Below are 21,010 nucleotides of genomic sequence, written 5' to 3' on the forward strand. Positions count from 1 at the left end.
CTGTCCCTAACCCACTCGCATTCTGTCTCTGCTTCTCTCAAAAATAAATAAACATTAAAAAAAATTTTTTTAAATAATAAAAAAAATAATAAAGTCTTTAGGGGAGCCTGGGTGGTGCAGTCAGTTGGGCATCCGACTCTTGATTTCGGCTCAGGTTGTAATCTCATGGTCATGAATTCGAGCTCAGCACAGAGCCCGCTTGAGATTCTCTCTCGCTCTCTGCCCCTTCCCCACTTGCTCTCTTTTTAAAAATAAAAAAATTTGGGGCACCTGGGTGGCTCAGTTGGTTGAGCGGCCGACTTCGGCTCAGGTCATGATCTCGCAGTCTGTGGGTTCGAGCCCCGCGTCGGGCTCTGTGCTGATAGCTCAGAGCCTGAAGTCTGCTTCAGATTCTGTGTCTCCCTCTCTCTCTGACCCTCCCCCGTTCGTGCTCTGTCTCTCTCTGTCTCAAAAATAAATAAATGTTTAAAAAAAATAAAAATTAAAATAAAAAATTAAAAAATTAAAATCTTAAAAAACAATTGCCAAATTGAAATCGTGGACTGAAAAAAATATTTTTATAATGATACTCAGTTTTTAATGTCTGCAGATGTATCTAGGCACTAATATGACTAAAGAATAAAAGTGAAAGAATCATATCAATTATAAACCACAGGAATGGATATCATGCATGATTAGTTTTGTCATTTTGCCACCATATAACTGATGTTTGAAATAAAATCATGTTCCCGTATTGTTCATTGTTGTGAACAAATCACCCCACATATAGTGTCTTTACACAGCAATAATCATTTATTATCTCTGATCATTTCTATGGCTATAGATTTCAGAAGTGGTATGGTTCAGTAGTTCTAGCTTAAGGCTACTCCTGAGGTTGTAGTTAGACATTGACTGGGCTGCTATTATCTGAAGGCTCAACTGGGGCTGAAGGATGTGCCCGGGTCGTGGCTCCCTCACTTGCCTGCAGGTTGGTGGGAGGCTTCAGTTACTCCCTGCATGAGCCTTTCCATGGGGCTGCTTGAGCATCCTCATAGGATGTCAACCGCTCCCCTCAGCGTGAGTGATCCAGGAGAGCCACCATGTCTGTTATGACCCAGCCTTGGAAGCCACACACCACCACTTTTCACAGCATCCTACTGGTCCCACAGGCCAACCCAGGTTCAAGCTAGGAGGGTGGACACCTGTGCAAGGGTGTGGACACCAGGAGGCAGGGGTCAATAGTGAACATCTTAGAGGCTGGCTACCAGTTTCATGTTCATATTATATAAACCTTACCAGACTTAAATTACATTTCTGATGATAACTTCAGAACTGCTTAAAAAATAAAATAAAATTTAGCTTAATTCAAAGATGTTTGAGAAGAAACATAACAGGAGATTTTATCAGAAATTTCCATTCTCAGGGCACCTGGATGGCTCAGTCAGTTAAGCGTCTGACTTCAGCTCAGGCTCAGGTCATGATCTCACAGTTTGAGAGTTTGAGCCCTGCATCAGGCTCTCTGTTGTCAGCACAGCACCCACTTCAGATCCTCTGTCCCCCTCTCTCTCTGCCCCTCCCCGGCTCACGCACATGTATGCACGCTCTCTTTAAAAAATAGACATTAAAAATTTTTTTCCATTCTCTTTTGTTGTGCACAAAACTACATTTGAAATTTTCATTAGACTCAGGATTCAGGAAAGCTAACAGAAGTGAAGCTGCCTCTTCCCAATGAACACATGCATCATATCATATGTGTATTTTATGTCTCATTTGAGATATACATCCCATAAAGACTGACTGGCTGTTAAGAATCACAGCTAAACTAAAAAAAAAAAAAAAAAGAATCACAGCTAAACTCAATTTGAAAAGTCTTTCTGCCAGTGTTATGAAAAGAAATGTTAAGGATATTATTTTTTACTATAAGCATAATTATTTTTTCACCTCTAGAAACACTTTTATATGCTAAAAGTAGATTATATTTGGGGCACCTGGGTGGCTCAGTTGGCTAAGCATCAGACTTCGACTCAGGTCATGATCTAGCAGTTTGTGTGTTTGAGCCCCATGTCAGGCTCTGTGCTGACAGCTCAGAGCCTAGAGCCTACTTTGGATTCTGTGTCTCCCTCTCTTTTTGACTCTCCCCGGCTCACACTCTGTCTCTCTCAAAAATAAACAAACATTAAAATAAATAATAAGAGTAGACCACATTTGTAATTGTTTGGGTAGTTAAATGAAATTATAGAGCTTCTATTCCCTAGAAGATCTTGAGTCTTTGGAGGCACTTAGACCAATGGTTTCAGAGTCCAGTCTGCAGTTTGTAGGACAGATTCCATGGACCTACATTTGCTCATATTTTTTTATGCCAAGATCAGAGTAGTCTCTTACACATTTCTACTCAAACTCAAATAATTGATGACACCCCCTTGGGGACAGTTATGAAGAGGCCTCGTACTGCAAGATCAGGCCACTTTAAAGCACCCCCCTAGGGGCGCTTGGGTGGCTCAGTCAGTTAAGCATCCAACTTTGGCTTAGGTCATGATCTCACAGTTCATGAGTTTGAGCCCTGCTTCAGGCTCTGTGCTGACAGCTTGGAACCTGGAGCTTGCTTGAGATTCTGTGTCTCCTGTTCTCTCTGCCCCTCCCCCACTCATGCTCTGTCTCCCCCTCCCCCAAATAAATAAACATTTAAAAAAATTATAAGTAAATAAAGTGCCCCCTAGTCTCGGGCAATTTGTTTAGTCAAATCTGACAGTAGCCTCAGCCATCACTCTTAATGTAGGATCACTTCCAACATACGTTTATGTATAACTTACATGAACTTAATTATATATGCATATTGGGGGCAGGGGCAAAGATAGAAAGAATGAAAGAATATAAATTTACATCATGAAGGAGATTTTTGCCTACTATTCCCATCAATAAGTCTATGCCCTGGAGTAGAAGGGAGATTGGAGATTTGAATCAAATATTTCTTCACATGCTCTCAGTTTCTGGGTCACTCTCATTGTGTGAGCATTTCACACTGTGTGTATGATTCTACTATTTTAAGTACATATTTTTTTTAAAAAGTTACTAAGGTATAATTGGCATATAACATTATATTTGTTTCAGGTATACGACATAATGATTCCATACTTGTATATATTGTGAAATGATCACTACATTTCTACTTCACATCTCTCACCAAATGTGTTATAATTTTTTTTCTTTTCCTTCTTATGATGAAGACTTTAAAGCTGTACTCTCTTAGCAACTTTCAAATACGAAACACAGTATTATTAACTACAGTCACCATGTGGCACCTTACATCCCCAGGACATATTTATTTTATAGCTGGAAGATTGTACCTTTTGTCCTTCTTCACCCATTCCTCCCCTGACCCACCTGTCCCCCCCCAGCATCCACAATCTGTTCTCTGTATCTATAAGCTTGGGTTTTTTTTTTTTGTTTTGTCTTTTAGATTCCACATATATATGGATTTTTTTAAGTTTTATTTATTTAAGTAATCTCTACACATAGAGCTCGAACTCATGACCCCGAGATCAAGAGTTGCATGCTTTTCTGACTGAGCCAGCCAAGTGCCCCTACACATAAATGGGTTATATGGTGAGATTATATGGTTATTTGTCCTCTGTCTGATTTATTTCTCTTAGCTTAATGCCCTCAAGGTCCATCCATGTTGTCACAGATAGCAGGATTTCATTGTATACCACATCCTGTTTATCCAGTCATCCATCAATGGACACTTAGGTTGTTTCCACGTCTTGACTATTGTAAATAATGCTGCAGCGAATGAATGTGGGAATGCATATATTTTTTCAAATTAACGTTTTTATTTTCTTAGAATAAATACCCAGAAGTGGAATCACATGATATATTAGTTTTATTTTTAAATTTTTAAAAAATATTTATTTATTTTTGGGAGAGTGCAAGTGGAGGAGGGGCAGAGAAAGGGGGACAGAGGATCCGAAGCAGGCTCTGTGCTGACAAGCTGACAGCAGTGAGCCCTATGTGGGGATCAAGCCCACAAACCACGAGATCATGACCTGAGCCAAAGTTGGATGCTCAACCAACTGAACCACCTAAGTGCCCCTATTTTTTAATTTTTTAAAAGTAAGCTCTACATCCAATGTGGGGCTTGAACTCACAACCCCAAGATCAAGAGCTGCATGTTCTACTGGCTGAGCCCAGCACCCCTCTATTTTTGATTTTTTGAGGAACTGCCATACTGTTTTCCACCATAGCTGCACCAGCTTGCATTCCTAACAACAGTATATAAGGGTACCCTTTTCTCTACATCCTCACCAACAATTGTTATTTCTTGTCTTTTTGATATTAGCCATCCTGACAGGTGCGAGGTGATATCTCATTGTGATTTTGATTTGCATTTCCCTGACGATGAATGATGTTGAACATCTTTTCATGTGTCTGTTGGCCATCTGGATGTCTTCTTGGGGAAAATGTCTATTCAGATCCTCCACCCGTTTTTAAATCAGATGGTTTGGTATATTGCTATTGAGTTGTGTGAGTTCTTTATATATTTTAGTTATTAAGCCCTTGTCAGAAATGATTTGAAAATATTTTCTCCCATTCAATAGGTTGCCTTTTCACTTTGTTGATTATTTCCTTTGCTGTGCAGAAGCTTTTTAGTTTGATGTAGTTTAGGTACTGTATACAGGCCCTGTATACCCAAGTGGTTATTTCAACTGATGCTCAATTGAAAATAAACATAAAAACAACAATCTGTTCATCTCTGGTGTCGGGGGAAGAGGACTATTATTTTTAAGTGAATAAATTTTTATTTAAGGAATTTTACATGTGATTTCTTCCACTGCCAATCACCCTAGTTCCTGCAAAGTCATAATCATAATCTTCAAAATAGTCCCTTTAAAAAGAACTTTTGTTTAATCCACAGTTGCCATTATCAGTCCAGAGTTCTTTCAGTTGGGCTTTTTTTTTGAAGTCTATTTATTTATTTATTTTGAGAGAGAGAGAGAGAGTGCACGAGCAGTGAAAGGCAAAGAGAGAGGGAGAGAGAGAATTCCAAGCAGGCTCTGCGCTGTCAGCACAGAGCCCAATGCGGGGCTTGATTCCATGAACCATGAGTTTGTGACCTGAGCCGACATCAAGAGTCTGACACTTAACCATCTGAGCCACCCAGGCACCCCTCTGTTGGGCCTCTTTGATCTCCACTTGAATATAGACATTCTTCCAAAATTCCCCACCTGTAATCTTTGGAATTCAGTTTTTTTACTTTAGGGCCCTAGAAGTCAAACTGTAGGAAGTATACCAATTGCTATTTTGGCAAGTGATCTGAAATTCTTATTCCTTAATTGTTTCTAATATTGGAAAGTCTTGTTACTTTCCCTCTGCTCCATGAGCCTAGCAGAAAATGTTATAGGTCTCATGGTCACCACTGCAGTAAACTTGCTGTGATGGAAGGATCACCTATGTGTCAGTGTAGCCACAGAGGACTGTTTGGACAGCTCATGTGTCACTCATCAAATATTGTGTAAAGATGGTCCCTATTGAAAACTTAAGATTCATGAGGTAATTTTGGCAATACTAAATTCCAGCCTTTTATGTAGCCCTTAAAGTTGCTGAGAAAGTGGAGTCGGCTCTTTTTATCCTACTGTGTCAGTCAGTGTTCTCCAGAGAAGCAGAACCAATAGCTTGTATGTATGTATATACACTGATTGATTGGCAGGGCCACCGGGGTGGTTCAGTCAGTTGAGTGTCTGGCTGTTGGTTTCAGCTCAGGTCATGATCTCAGGGTCGTTGGATCAAGGCCCACATTGGGCTCCACACTGAGCATGGAGACTGCTTGGGATTCTCTGTCTTTCCCTCTGTTCCTCTTCCCCATTTGCACTCTCCCTCTAAAATACAAATAAATAACTAAAAATAAATTGATTGGTTTTAAGAGATTGATTTTAAAGAACTGGCTCATATGATTATGTGGGCTGGCAAGTCTGAAATATGTAGGGCAGGCTGGAGACCCAAGGAAGAGTTGCAGTCTTGAGTCCACAGTCAGCCTGGAAGCAGAATTCCTCTCTCTTCTGTGGACCTCAGTCTTTTCTGTTAAGGTCTTCAACTGATTGGATAAGGCCCACCCACCTTGTTCAGGGTAACTGACTTTACTCAAAGTCTAAAAATACCTTCACAGCAACATCAAGACCGGTGCTTGATCAAACAACTGGTACCGCATCCTAGCCAAGTTGGCCCATAAAATTAACCATCACCTTGGCTACAGTGGGAATCCACTGAATCAATTAACGCCCAGTTAATCCCTTCATTGACGTATTCCCTTTTCTTTGTCACCAAAAGCGACAATTTCTCTTTGACATACCAAGCCGAAATCGAAATGATGGAGGAAAAATACCAACTACTTTCCCTTAGAGTCTTCAAGACATAGTCCTTGGAACTCTCCACGGACAGTAATGATACCTTTAGAAGTGAGATTAGAAGAGGAGTTTGAAGACCAGGTTCCCAAGGAGAATCTCAACAGAACCAAAGGACATGCTGTCTGCTGACACTTCCTTTTGGAAACTGAAGTCAAGGATACAAAGGCAGAAAACCCCAGGGAAAGAGCTTCTGCCAGGCCGGGGGAACTTCCTGAGGAGGGGTCCTGGGTGCCGTCTTGCATGGAGCCATCCAGCTGGAGGGGCTGCTAAGAAACCTCATAATCAATTTTATTAAACAGATTTTATGTTTTTAAGAACCAAAAATATGGGGTAAACCTGTGGTCTATTTGTGAATTATTAAGTAGAGCTCAGCAGAATGTGGAGCAGAATGGGCATTAAATAAATGTGATGTGTTTAATTAATGTATTTAATATATTAATGATTTATGTAAATATATTTTATTAAATTTGTTGATCTCATGGTGGAATCAGCCTGGCCAAATTTTTTCTAATCTAGAAGATTGCACACCAAGCAAGGAACTCTCACCAACAAATAAAAGGTTGATTCCATTCACTACGTTGTCTTTTTGTTTTTTTGATGGTTTCTTTTGCTCTGCAGAAGCTTTTTATTTGGGTGTGGTCCCAATAGTTTTATTTTGCTTGTGTTTCCCTTGCCAAAGGAGACATATCTAGAAAAATGTTTTTACAACCGATACCATCAACAAAACAAAAAGACAGTTTACTAAATGAGAGAAGATACTTCCAGAGGACATGCTCAATAAAGGTTAATATCCAAAACATATAAAGAACTTATACAACTCAACACCAAAAACCCACAAATGATCCAATTAAAAAATGAGCACAGGACACAAATAGACATTTTGCCAAAGGAGACATACAGATGGCCAAAAGACACATGAAAAAAAAATGCTCAACATCACTCATCATCAGGGAAATACAAACCAAAACCACAATGAGATATCACCTCACTCCTGTCAGAATGGCTAGTCTCAAAAACACAAGAGACAAGTATTGGCAAAGATGTGGAGAAGAAGGAACACTTGTGCACTGTTGGTAGGAATACAGGCTGGTGCAGCCATTGTGGAGAACAGTATAGCAGCTCGTCAGAAAATTAAAAATATAATTGCCATATGATTCAGTAATTCCACTACCAGGTATTTACCTAAAGAAAATGAAAAGACTGACAGCCAAGATATGGAAGCAACCCAGGAGACCATCAGTAGATGAATCGATAAAGAAGGTGTGGCATAAAAAATGAAGTCTTGCCATTTGCAACAATATGAATAGATATAAAGGCTATAATGCTAAGTGAAATAAGTCAGTAGGAGAAAGACAAATATGATTTCACTCATGTGGAATTTAAGAAACAAATGAAGAAAAAAGAAACAAAAATACAGACACTTAACTGTAGAGAACAAACTGGAGGTTACCAGGGGGAGGTAGGTGGGGGAATGGATGAAATAAGTGAAGTGGATTCAGAGCATAGTTATTGAGGGGTGCCTGGGTGGCTCAGTCGGTTGAGTGTCTGACTTCAGCTCAGGTCATGATCTCATAATTCACGAGTTTGAGCCCTGCATCAGGCTCCGTGCTGACAGCTCAGAGCCTGGAGCCTGCCTCGAGTTCTTTTTCTCCCTCTCTCCCCCTCCCCACTCACACTGTGTCTCTCTTTCTCTCTCAAAACTAAACATTTACAAAAAATTAAATATTTTAAAGTTTTTTTTAATTTTAAAAAGAATATACTTATTGAGATGAGAACTACTGAGTAATGTATAGAATTGTTGAGTCACTCTATTGCACATCTTAAACTAATGCACTGTGTGTTCATTAAACTTGAGTAAAAAAATTTTTTTTTAATTTTGGGGTGCTTGGCTAACTCAGTAGGAAGAACATGCAACTCTTTTTTTTTAATCAGAAAAGGTTTGTTTCTTTTAGGGACAATTAAACCACACCCGAGGCCTAAATATACAGACACAAACCAAAGTAGCCATTTAGGATTGTTTGTTCTAGCTTCAAGAAGAATGCTGGTGCAATTTTGATTGGGATTGCATTGAATGTGTAGATAGCTTTGGGTAGTATTGACATTTTAACAATATTTATTCTTCCAATCCATGAGTGTGGAATGTTTTGCCATTTCTTTATATCTTCTTCAATTTCCTTCATAAGCTTTCTATAGTTTTCAGCATACAGATCTTTTACATCTTTGGTTAGGTTTATTCCGAGGTATTTTATGCTTCTTGGTGCAATTGTGAATGGGATCAGTTTCTTTATTTGCCTTTCTGTTGCTTCATTATTAGTGTATAAGAATGCAACTGATTTCTGTACATTGATTTTGTATCCTGTGACTTTGCTGAATTCATGTATCAGTTCTAGCAGACTTTTGGTGGAGTCCATTGGATTTTCCATGTATAATATCATGTCATCTGCAAAAAGTGAAAGCTTAACTTCATCTTTGCTAATTTTGATGCCTTTGATTTCCTTGTGTTGTCTGATTGCTGATGCTAGAACTTCCAACACTATGTTAAACAACAGCAGTGAGAGTGGACATCCCTGTCGTGTTCCTGATCTCAGGGAGAAAGCTCTCAGTTTTTCCCCACTGAGGACGATATTAGCTGTGGGCTTTTCATAAATGGCTTTTATGATGTTTAAGAATGTTCCTTCTATCCCGAATTTCTCAAGGGTTTTTATTAAGAAAGGATGCTTTATTTTGTCAAATGCTTTTTCTGCATCGATTGACAGGATCATATGGTTCGTTTCTTTTCTTTTATTAATGTGATGTATCACATTGATTGATTTGCGAATGTTGAACCAGCCCTGCAGCCCAGGAATGAATCCCACTCGATCACGGTGAATAATTCTTTTTATATGCTGTTGAATTTGGTTTGCTAGTATTTTATTGAGAATTTTTGCATCCATATTCATCAGGGATATTGGCCTGTAGTTCTCTTTTTTTCTGGGTCTCTGTCTGGTTTGGGAAGCAAAGTAATGCTGGCTTCATAGAATGAGTCTGGAAGTTTTCCTTCCCTTTCTATTTTTTGGAACAGCTTGAGAAGGATAGGTATTATCTGTGCTTTAAATGTCTGGTAGAATTCCCCAGGGAAGCCATCTGGCCCTGGACTCTTATTTGTTGGGAGATTTTTGATAACTGATTCAATTTCTTCACTGGTAATGGGTCTGTTCAAGTTTTCTATTTCTTCCTGTTTGACTTTTGGAAGTGTGTGGGTGTTTAGGAATTTGTCCATTTCTTCCAGGTTGTCCAGTTTGTTGGCATATAATTTTTCATAATATTCCCTGATAATTGGTTGTATTTCTGAGGGATTGGTTGTAATAATTCCATTTTCATTCATGATTTTATCTATTTGGGTCCTCTCCCTTTTCTTTTTGAGAAGCCTGGCTAGAGTTTTATCAATTTTGTTTATTTTTTCAAAAAACCAACTCTTGGTTTCATTGATATGCTCTACAGTTTTTTTAGATTCTATATTTATTTCTGCTCTGATCTTTATTATTTCTCTTCTTCTGCTGGGTTTGGGGTGTCTTTGCTGTTCTGCTTTTAGTTCCTTTAGGTGTGCTGTTAGGTTTTGTATTTGAGATTTTTCTTGTTTCTTGAGCTAGGCCTGGATTGCAATGTATTTTCCTCTCAGGACTGCCTTCGCTGCATCCCAAAGCGTTTGGATTGTTGTATTTTCATTTTCATTTGTTTCCATGTCTTTTTTAACCTCTTCTCTAATTGCCTGGTTGACCATTCATTCTTTAGTAGGGTGTTCTTTAACCTCCATGCTTTTGGAGGTTTTCCAGACTTTTTCCTGTGGTTGATTTCAAGCTTCATAGCATTGTGATCTGAAAGTGTGCATGGTATGATCTCAATTCTTGTATACTTATGAAGGGCTGTTTTGTGACCCAGTATGTGATCTATCTCAGAGAATGTTCCATGTGCACTCGACCACAAAAGACCCCGAATAGCCAAAGTAATATTGAAGAAGACCAAAGAAGGAGGCATCACAATCCCAGACTTTAGCCTCTACCACAAAGCTGTAATCATCAAGACAGCATGGTATTGGCACAAAAACAGACACATAAACCAATGGAATAGAATAGAGACTACAGAATTGGACCCACAAAAGTATGGCCAACTAATCTTTGACAAAGCAGGAAAGAATATCCCATGGAAAAAAGACAGTCTCTTCAACAAATGGTGCTGGGAGAACTGGACAACAACATGCAGAAGAATGAAACTAGACCACTTTCTTACCACTATACACAAAAACAAACTCAAAATGGATGAAGGACCTGAATGTGAGACAGGAAACCATCAAAACCCTAGAGGAGAAAGCAGGAAAAAACCTCTCTGACCTCAGCCGCAGCAATTTCTTACTTGACACATCTCCAAAGGCAAGGGAACTAAAAGCAAAAATGAACTATTGGGACCTCATGGAGATAAAAAGTCTGCACTGCAAAGGAAACACTCCACAAAACTAAAAGGCAACCAATGGAATGGGAAAAGATATTTGCAAATGACATATCGGACAAAGGGCTAGTACCCAAAATCTATAAAGAACTCACCAAACTCTACACCCGAAAATCAAATAATCCAGTGAAGAAATGGGCAGAAAACATGAATAGACACTTCTCTAAAGAAGACATCCAGATGGCCAACAGGCACATGAAAAGATGCTCAACGTCACTCCTCATCAGGGAAATACAAATCAAAACCACACTGAGATACCACCTCACGCTGGTCAGAGTGGCTAAACTGAACAACTCAGGAGACTATAGATGCTGGAGAGGATGTGGAGAAACGGGAACCCTCTTGCACTGTTGGTGGGAATGCAAACTGGTGCAGCTGCTCTGGAAAACGGTGTGGAGGTTCCTCAAAAAATTAAAACTAGATCTACCCTATGACCCAGCAATAACACTGCTAGGAATTTACCCAAGGGATACAGGAGTGCTGATGCATAGGGTCACTTTTACCCCAATGTTTACAGCAGCCCTTTCAACAATAGCCAAATTATGGAAAGAGCCTAAATGTCCATCAAGTGATGAATGGATAAAGAAATTGTGGTTTATATACACAATGGAATACTACTTGGCAATGAGAATGAAATATGGCCTTTTGTAGCAACATGGATGGAACTGGAGAGTGTTATGTTAAGTGAAATAAGTCATACAGAGAAAGACAGATACCATATGTTTTCACTTTTATGTGGATCCTGAGAAACTTAACAGAAGGCCATGGGGGCGGGGAAGGAAAAAAAAAAGAGAGGGAGGGAGGCAAACCATAAGAGCCTCTTAAAAACTGAGAATAAACTGAGGGTTGATGGGGGGTGGGAGGGAGGGGAAAGTGGGTGATGGGCATTGAGGAGGGCACCTGTTGGGATGAGCACTGGGCGTTGTATGGAAACCAATTTGACAATAAATTTCATATTAAAAAAAAAACAAAGTAGCCATTTAAAGCATTAGCTACTGAGGTACAATACATACGTTGGAGAAAAATGCTTCACCATCTGACCATATATCAAACTTTGCTCCATCAACAGCTGAGCTCTGCTAGTTGAGGGTAAGAACATTATCCGCAGAACCAAAGGAGAACCACTCTGTTCCACAAGTACTGATGCATTTTAGACCGCATTGTGGGGACAGGTTTCCCAGTGAAGGGAAGAGGGGGGGGGAAAGGCTGTGTCCCTCCCCTAGGGCATGAGGCCGCCTTGCAGAGCGCCACAGGACAACGGACCTCCGTTGCTCACACTCAGACCTTGGCGGCCTCCTGCAGCGATGCATCCTCTGAACTGGTGCCGCAGTTTACTGGAAAAGGCATTTGTCCATCGAGAACTGGCCATCCACATTGGTAAACAGCATCAAATGGAAATTCACTCTGCCATCTCCCCGACATTGGCCTTCCTGTGTCACAGCACCGTGGGCTGCCTGAATGGCCTCATTCTTTTCAAAGCATTTTGCTCTGCCTTCAGGGGACAGCTTCTCCGTTTCAGAAAGAATCTGTTTCAGGACTGACCCCGTCCTCACACTCCAGTTTGTCTTGGTTACTGGCCACCGCCTGTGTAAGTCCAGTGGTACCTCTCAAGTTCCCGATGGTCCGCTTCATGAAGTGCCCCTTAGGACGGACTTCTCTTCCCTTCTGGTCTCCAGTCTGTTTTCTTCCTCAAGGTCTCCTGCTGGGCCGTGAGGGGAAACAGCAGCAGCAGAAGCAGCAGTGCTCAGGCAGGCGCTGGTCGCAAGCCCAGAGCCGCCTCCAGCCCCAGCACGTCCTCGAAGCGGCCCTGGCCGGCAACCCCCAGCCAGGCCAGCACTTTGTTCAGCATCTCAAGGTTAATCTCCAGCAGTTTGAGCTGCATCTTCATGGACCGCAGGCTGCGCCAGTATCCAGAGAAGAAAAACAGCCGAGAACATGCGACTCTTGATATTGCGATTGTGAGTTTGAGCCCCAACTTGGGTGGAGAGATTATACATAAACAAACAAACAAACTTAAAAAAATTTTTTACAGATGCATAAGCTTCAAAAAAAGTAATTTGCATGAAAAAAAGGTTGATTCCACCTTTCCCCGAGGTTGGAGGAATTGATCTCATGTTGATGTATTTCTCCACACTGAGCAGCCTCCAGTAAGTCCACCTTCCTGATGTGACAGCAGGTGGAGAGAAGAATGAATGTGCGGCGTAGCACATGTAGAGCCGGGCCCCTCTCAAATCCACAGGGCTGCATTTTCTCTCCTCGATCTCACTGACATCAACAACATTACACCATGTCAGTGACGAATAAAAGAGAAATCATACCACAGTCCTGTGACCCCTTCCTGCCCTTGCCCATGGGCAGAGCTTTCTTAAACTGAAGGTACACTCAAACGGAACTCTGGAAAGAATTTAACAAAGCATCCGTTTACAGAGCGGAGCGGCACGCAAGGATAATGGATACAAAGAAGGAGAGTGAAGACCCTTGAGACCAATAACCGTGATGGAGGCAAAGAGAGGGTAAGCAGAGGCAAGGGGAGTAAACAGGCTTGCTGAGCTTCGTGGAGCCCGAGAGAAAGAGCCAGGCACCAGTGCATGGAGCACAGATGTGGGGGAAGAAAGACCCGAGCTCTCTGATCTCTCCTTTGTACCTCTCACTGGCCACACGCACAGGAAGCCAAAGTGGAGGCAACCCAGAGGGTCATCCACAGGGGCCAGCCCCGGAGGGCACGTAACAGGGCTGAGAAGGGTGGACTGTGGGTGTGGACGACAAACGAAGAATAACCCACATGGCATCCTATTGTGCCTCACTCTCGGTGGAAACTCTTACAACCAGTGTGCAAGGAAGCAGCCCCCATGACAAATTCCGAAAGGAGTGGGTTGCCGCCTGCACTTGTTAAGCTAGAAACGCCAGAACCTAAGAGTTCATTTCTCAATGGCGGTGTCCTTAAAGGGGCGGAGGTGGGAGAAGGGTTGTGCCCTGGGCCCTGCGTCCCTGGGAAGTGTGGTGGTGCTTCTTCAGCCTGGCCCCACACCAGAATCACCACACAGGCTTGAACAGGGGAGGCTCTCGGAGGCGGGGAAGGGAGGCAAACCAGTGGGGACAGGGAGATGGTTAACCAAGCAAGGACCTCAGCACTGCTAGTACTGATTCCAGCCTCTTGAAGAGTGCACTGGTGCGGACAGCTCCAAAACTCCCCACGGAGGGGCGGCTGGCTGCCTCAGTAGGGAGAACGCAGAATTCTTGATCTCAGGGTTGTGAGTTCAAGCCCCACGCTGGATGTAGAGATTACTTAAAAATAAAATCTTAAAAAAAAAAAAAAAAAACAAGAAAAAAACCTGGGGCACCTGGGTGGCTCAGTTAAGTGTCCAACTCCTGATTTTGGCTCAGGTCATACTCTCACGGTTCATGAGTTTGAGCCCCGCATCAAGCTCTATGCTGACAGCCCAGAGCCTGCTCTCCCTCTCTCTGCCCCTCCCAGTCTCTCTCTCTCTCACAAAATAAATAAATAAATTTTAAAAATAAATGAACATTGGGGCGCCTGGGTGGCTCAGTCGGTTGAGCGTCTGACTTCGGCTCCGGTCATGATCTTGCAGTGCGTGAGTTCGAGCCCCGCGTCAGGCTCTGGGCTGATGGCTCAGAGCCTGGAGCCTGCTTCAGATTCCGTGTCTCCCTCTCTCTCTGCCCCTTCTCTGCTCATGCTCTGTCTCTCTCTGTCTCAAAAATAAATAAAAACATTTTAAAATAAATAAATGAACATTAAAATAACCTCCCCATGGAAAATAATGAGCGTTGGCAAGGATGTGGAAAAACTAGAACGCTTGTGCATTGCTGCTGGGCATGTGAAATGGTATGGCCATTGTCGAGCAGTTTAACTTGTAGAATTACCATATGATCCAGCAGTCCCACTGCTGGGACTGTAGCCAAAAGAACTGAAGGCGGGGACCATTTATAGCAGCATTATTCGCAGTAGCTAAAGGAGGAAACAACCCAAACGTCCATCGACAGACCATGGAGGTGCAGAGGATGATATATCTATACAATAGAATATTATGCAGCCTTAAAACAAATGAAATTCTGAGGGGCCCTGGGTGGCTCAGTCGGTGAAGCATCCGACTTTGGCTCAGGTCATGGTCTCACGGTTCATGAGTTCGAGCCCCATGTCGGGCTCTGTGCCAACGGCTCAGAGCCTGGAGACTGCTTTGGATTCTGTGTGTGTGTGTCTCTCTCTGCCCCTCCCCAGCTCATGTTCTCTCTCTCTCTCTCTCTCTCTCTCTCTCTCTCTCTCTCAAAAGTAAATAAACATTTAAACTCAAAAAAGTGAAATTATGATACATGTTACAGCTGTGGGGAGAGAGAGATTAGCACAGACCTAGGGCTCTGCCTTTATTAGGGTCAGAGGGTGGGGTGTCTCCTGGCTAATTTGAAGCATCAGAACTGAAATTAGGGCATGGGAGAGCGGGAGCAGGGTCACTCGAGTGGTCAGGTATCTAGGCTGTCTAGAGTTTCCATAAAAGGAACTTCGTGGGTAGGGGAGTCCTACCTCTTTATCTGGTCATTTTATTGGTAGCTGTGTCATATCGCTGGCAATATGTTTATTCACAAGGAATGTCTTTTATTTTTAATATTTATTTATTTTTGAGAGAGAGAGACAGTGCAAGCGAGGGAGGCTCAGAGAGAGAGAGGGAGACACAGAATCGGAAGCAGGATCCAGGCTCTGAGCTGTCGGCACAGAGCCCGACGTGAGGCTCAAACTCACAAACCATGAGATCATGCCCTGAGTTGCAGTCAGACGCTTAACCAGCTGAGCCACCCAGGAGCCCCAGGAATGTCTTTTTTTTTTTAATTACTTTTAAAAGTTTCTTTATTTTGAGAGAGAGAAAGAGAGAATGCACGTGGGGGAGGGATAGAGAGAGAGAATCCCAAGCAGATCTGCATTATCAGTGCAGAGCCTGATGCAGGGCTCAAACTTACAAACCATGAGATCATGACCTGAGCTGAAGTCAGATGCTCAACCGCCTGAGCCACCCAGGCGCCTCAAAAGGAATGTCTTTTTATTTATTTTTTATTTTTTTTCCTTTAATGTTTATTTATTTTTGAGATAGAGAGAGACAGAGCATGAACGGGGGAGGGGCAGAGAGAGAGGGAGACACAGAATCGGAAGCAGGCTCCAGGCTCTGAGCCATCAGCCCAGAGCCCGACACGGGGCTCGAACTCACGGACTGTGAGATCGTGACCTGAGCTGAAGTCAGATGCTCAACCACCTGAGCCACCCAGGTGCCTCAAAAGGAATGTCTTTTTAAATGAAAGCCTCCCCATGCTGACAGCGTGGAGCCTGCTTGAGATTCATTCTCTCTCTCTGCCCCTCCACCCACTCGAGCGTGCATGCTCTCTCAAAATAAAAAACAAATTCACTTGGTTAAAAAAAAAACAAAAAACAAAAACAGAATGCCTCAGCATCAAAAGCTTAGTGTCAGATATTTACACTACATGCTGCATTATGAATGAGCCTTGAATACATTATGCTAAATGAAATAAGCCAGTCACAAAAAGGCAAATACTGTATGATTCCACTTACATGAGGGACCCAGAATGGGTTCTCCAGGCCCTCTAACTGGCCTGCTGAGCTCTCACCTCCCGCAGGCCCTTCTGCCTTGAGGGTCAGGAGCACTCCATGGGAGACCCCATGCTCCTTGTATTTTCCCCGAGTGAAAATGAAATTCCTACATGGAATACAGGAACTCTTCCTTATTTACCTTTGTTTCCGTGCCCTCCATGAAAACTGGTAGGAGCCGTGGTAGGTGCTGTTGATGCCCAGCCTGATTCCCTTGATTAGAGTAGTGGTGCTCCTAATGTCAGCTCCTGCTCACAGCTACCCCTTCTCCGGAGAATCGCACTCTGCGGGGCAGGAGCACAGGGCCCAGGGGGTTATCACGCTCCTCCAGCCCATCCCCAGCAGCCCACAGCTGGTGGCTGCCCGGCTCCCTGCTCTAATTGGAACCAGGTCTGTGGTGCGATTCATGGCCCAGAGCTCCCTGTGGGACCAGTCTCCTGCTGCAAGCACACCTTTGCTTAGTTAACCATGTCCCTACCCCACCCTGCTTCCCTCACTCCCCTTCTCCTGAGAGCCACCCCTCAGGAAATCCCTAGAACAAGACTCCCCGAGGCCCTGTTGTAGGAAACCTGACCTAACACAGTAGCGATCACGTACTTGCTTTGCACGGGACACTGTTCTGAGCACTTTACCTATATTAATTCACTCAAAACACATACGTTAATAATGAACAAGACCTATGACTGATGTATCTTTCTAACCCCTAGAACTCAGTGCATCCCTGCTGTCTGAAAGATAATGTGAAGCCTTCCATCACGCTGGCGCATGCATTCTCCATTCTGCCTTCCGGTAGGATTCTTGCTCTTTCTCTACTCCTTCACTCTCACTTCCAGGGGCTTGAGTCGAGCTGACCCTTTCCTCGGGTTCAGGGTGGGCACATGACCCAGACCTACCCAATCAGGGGCTTCCATTCCCACAGCCATTGGCTCAGGGATGGTCACATGATCTAAGCCAGGCCAATAAAACCCAATTCCTGCACTTTCACTGAACTTGTTGGGTAAGAAGTTTTCTTTGCACTGGGATTGCTAAATTGGGAGGGTGGGAGCCCGGGACCACCCACAGCCATCTTGGCACCTCAAGGGAAAGATTCTCCCTAAGTGAAACAGGCAGAGAGGAAACTAAAACCAGAACAGCTGGAGAGATGGGATTTCCAAAGTTTCCAGCTAAGGATGTGAATCCATTCACCCCAGCCTTCTAAGTCTTTGGCCAATAAATTCTCTTTTCTGTTTAATCCGGTATGAGTCAGATTTTGGTTACTCACACTGAAATTATCCCAGTACAGATTGGTTTCTTACCAGGGTGCCAGTGAACATTTATGGGAATACTATTACTAACAGGGCCACCTTGTTCATGTTACATGCGTTACGTCATGGATTTTCAAAACCACTTTGCTAAAACCAATTGGTAACACCGGTGATTCAACATTTTTATTCACATCCTAGAAGAACTTTGAAAAACTGTTCCCCGTGTTGTTTTTTTTTTTTTCCTTTTTCCCTGCCATATGCCTTTAAATTCTTTTTTAATGTTTGTTTATTTTTGAGAGAGAGAGAGCACGAGTGGGGGAGGTACAAAAAGAGAGAGAGAGACGAAGACATGGAATATGAAGCAGGCTTCAGTCTCCTAGCTGTCAGCACAGAGCTGGGCTCTGGGCTCAAACCCAGGAACCTGGAGATCATGACCTAAGCCCAAGTCAAGAGTAGCTCTCCACGGATTAAGCCACCCAGGTTCCCGTCCCATATGCTTTTTAAAGTTTTAACACTTCACTTAATTTTTGTTTGCTTTAACATTTTAAAAACCACTTTTCATGTTAAGTGCAAAGGATGTAATTTCTCCTGTATTGGAGATACTGACATTTTCAGGTAAAACTCTTAGATCATTTTTTCAAGTGTAAAGTCTCAAGTTGTAGAAATTTGCAGGACAACATTGTGCTTACAGTTAACAATTCTGTACTGTACACATAAGAATTTATTAGGAGAGTAGATCTCATGTTAAGTGTTTTTTACCGCAAAACAAACTTCTGGGATCACCTGCAAATGTGTTTGCTGAAACCTGAGTACCCCAGAGATTTAACACCCATCATTATCCATTTACAAAACACTGAACAAACTCATTTTAACAGCCAGAAATTTGCATCATTTCCCCCTTCAACTGATATTTTTATGCCATATCGCCTACAGAATTCTTCCTAGTACATGTTTGAAGAACTTTTATTGATCATCCATCATTTCTGCCCAACTAAATTATATAAATTGGAATATTTTCAATTTCCTATGATTATAGGTTATAAGGTTTGAGTTTTCTTTATTTAGATTAATTTACAATTACAGTGATCAGCAGTATATAATTGATTAAAACAAAAACGCTGACAGTTATTAAACATAGAAAGTTGTGTTATTAGAAATATGTATCTTCGGGGCACCTGGGTGGCTCAGTCAGAACAGCATGTAATTCTTGATTGCAGGGTCGGGAGTTTGAGGCCTACATTGGGTGTAGAGATTACTTAAATAAAAATAAAACTTAAAAGAAAAGAAAAGAAAAGAAATACATATCTTCATGAGATGGATGATTTTTGGTGACACTGAGTCTATCTTGTTGGTGATAAAAATTACTGCTAGAATGAATAGGGCTTTGGCATCAGTTCTGTCCCCATTCTTTGTGTAGAAAGACGTACACATCAGCATACAAAAAGATTGATTCATGTACCAACTCTGATGGATCTCAAGGGCATTATGAAGACTAAGAAAAAGTCAATCTGGAAAAGTCAGATACCGTATAACTCCATTTATGTAACATTCTTGAAATGACGGAATTCTATTTGGGATTTTTCTTGTTTCTTGAGATAGGCCTGGATTGCAATGTATTTTCCTCTCAGGACCGCCTTCGCTGCATCCCAAAGCGTTTGGATTGTTGTATTTTCATTTTCATTTGTTTCCATATATTTTTTAATTTCTTCTCTAACTGCCTGGTTGACCCATTCATTCTTTAGTAGGGTGTTCTTTAACCTCCATGCTTTTGGAGGTTTTCCAGACTTTTTCCTGTGGTTGATTTCAAGCTTCATAGCATTGTGGTCTGAAAGTATGCATGATATGATTTCAATTCTTGTATACTTATGAAGGGCTGTTTTGTGACCCAGTATGTGATCTATCTTGGAGAATGTTCCATGTGCACTCGAGAAGAAAGTATATTCTGTTGCTTTGGGATGCAGCATTCTAAATATATCTGTCAAGTCCATCGAAATGACAGAATTCTAGAGATGGAGAACAAACTAGTGGTTGCCAGGGGTTAACGATGGTACCGGAAGGGTGGATGTGACAGTCAAGGGACAGCATAAGGAAGATCTTCAAGGTGAGCTTCCAGACCTTGATTGTGGTGGTGGTGATGTGAATCTGCACATGTGTTAAAAAGGCATAGAACGGGGCGCCTGGGTGGCGCAGTCGGTTAAGCGTCCGACTTCAGCCAGGTCACGATCTCGCAGTCTGTGAGTTCGAGCCCTGCGTCAGGCTCTGGGCTGATGGCTCAGAGCCTGGAGCCTGTTTCTGATTCTGTGTCTCCCTCTCTCTCTGCCCCTCCCCCGTTCATGCTCTGTCTCTCTCTGTCCCAAAAATAAATAAACGTTGAAAAAAAAATTAAAAAAAAAAAAAGGCATAGAACTACACACACACACACACGTTGCCCCCACGTCTGTTTCCTGTCCTATAGCTACAGAAGATTAATCACTGGGTGAAACTGGGCGGAGGGTACATCAGTCTCTCTGTATTGCCTTTGCAACTGCCTGTGAATCCAAAATCATTTAATAACAAGTATACAAAGGGGGCACCTGGATGGCTCAGTTGTTTGGGCATCCGACTTCAGCTCAAGTCATGATCTCACAGTCTGTGAGTTTGAGCCCCGCGTCGGGCTGTGTGCTGACAGCTCGGAGCCTGGAGCCTGCTTTGGATTCTGTGTCTCCCTCTCTCTCTGCCCCTGACCCCCTCTGTCTCTCTCTCTGTCAAAAACAAAGTGAACATTGAAAAAAAAATTTTTTTAATAATAAGTCTGAAAAGGATGCATCCTCTGAGAGACCAGCTTCACATAGATCAGTAAGTGGTCTGGAAGTTTTATCACACCGATATCCCTCTAATTCTTTTAATTCCTTCAGCATAATATGTCAGAAATCATTAAGTGATCTTTCATTAAATTAATTTTAATGATCTAGTAACGAGCCGTTCAATTATGTCCTCCTCTAATTTTGCTTAAGACAATGCATGGGAAATGACCTGATTTATCAGGACTGGCTGTCCTGTCATTAGTCATTCATATTCTCACTGCAGGCACAGAGATTTCCATTTGTCCCTTTGTTTGATGCTCCCCCCCCTGCCCCCACAACAGCGCACTTTAGTTAGACTAAGGGTGGATTCAGGGAAGAGCCCTAGGAAAGGGGAGGGAGACTGAAACCCAGCTCGACAGTTCATCCACACTAGTTGTCAGGCAGATCCATAAGGGACAGAGGGCAAGTGCAAGTTGAGGATCTGGAAACTTGCCCCCCTTGCAAAGTTACCAAGAT

General features: G+C 42.5%; 2 pseudogenes; both read right to left on the reverse strand.

Moving 5' to 3' along the window:
- Nucleotides 1–5,366: 5,366 nt before the first annotated feature.
- Nucleotides 5,367–5,473, reverse strand: LOC122492521 (annotated as a pseudogene).
- Nucleotides 5,474–11,769: 6,296 nt separating this feature from the next.
- LOC122491247 lies at nt 11,770–12,843 on the reverse strand (annotated as a pseudogene).
- Between the last annotated feature and the right edge of the window lie 8,167 nt (nt 12,844–21,010).

This window comes from Prionailurus bengalensis, chromosome C2 (assembly GCF_016509475.1).
Source record: "Prionailurus bengalensis isolate Pbe53 chromosome C2, Fcat_Pben_1.1_paternal_pri, whole genome shotgun sequence".
NCBI classification, from domain to species: domain Eukaryota; kingdom Metazoa; phylum Chordata; class Mammalia; order Carnivora; family Felidae; genus Prionailurus; species Prionailurus bengalensis.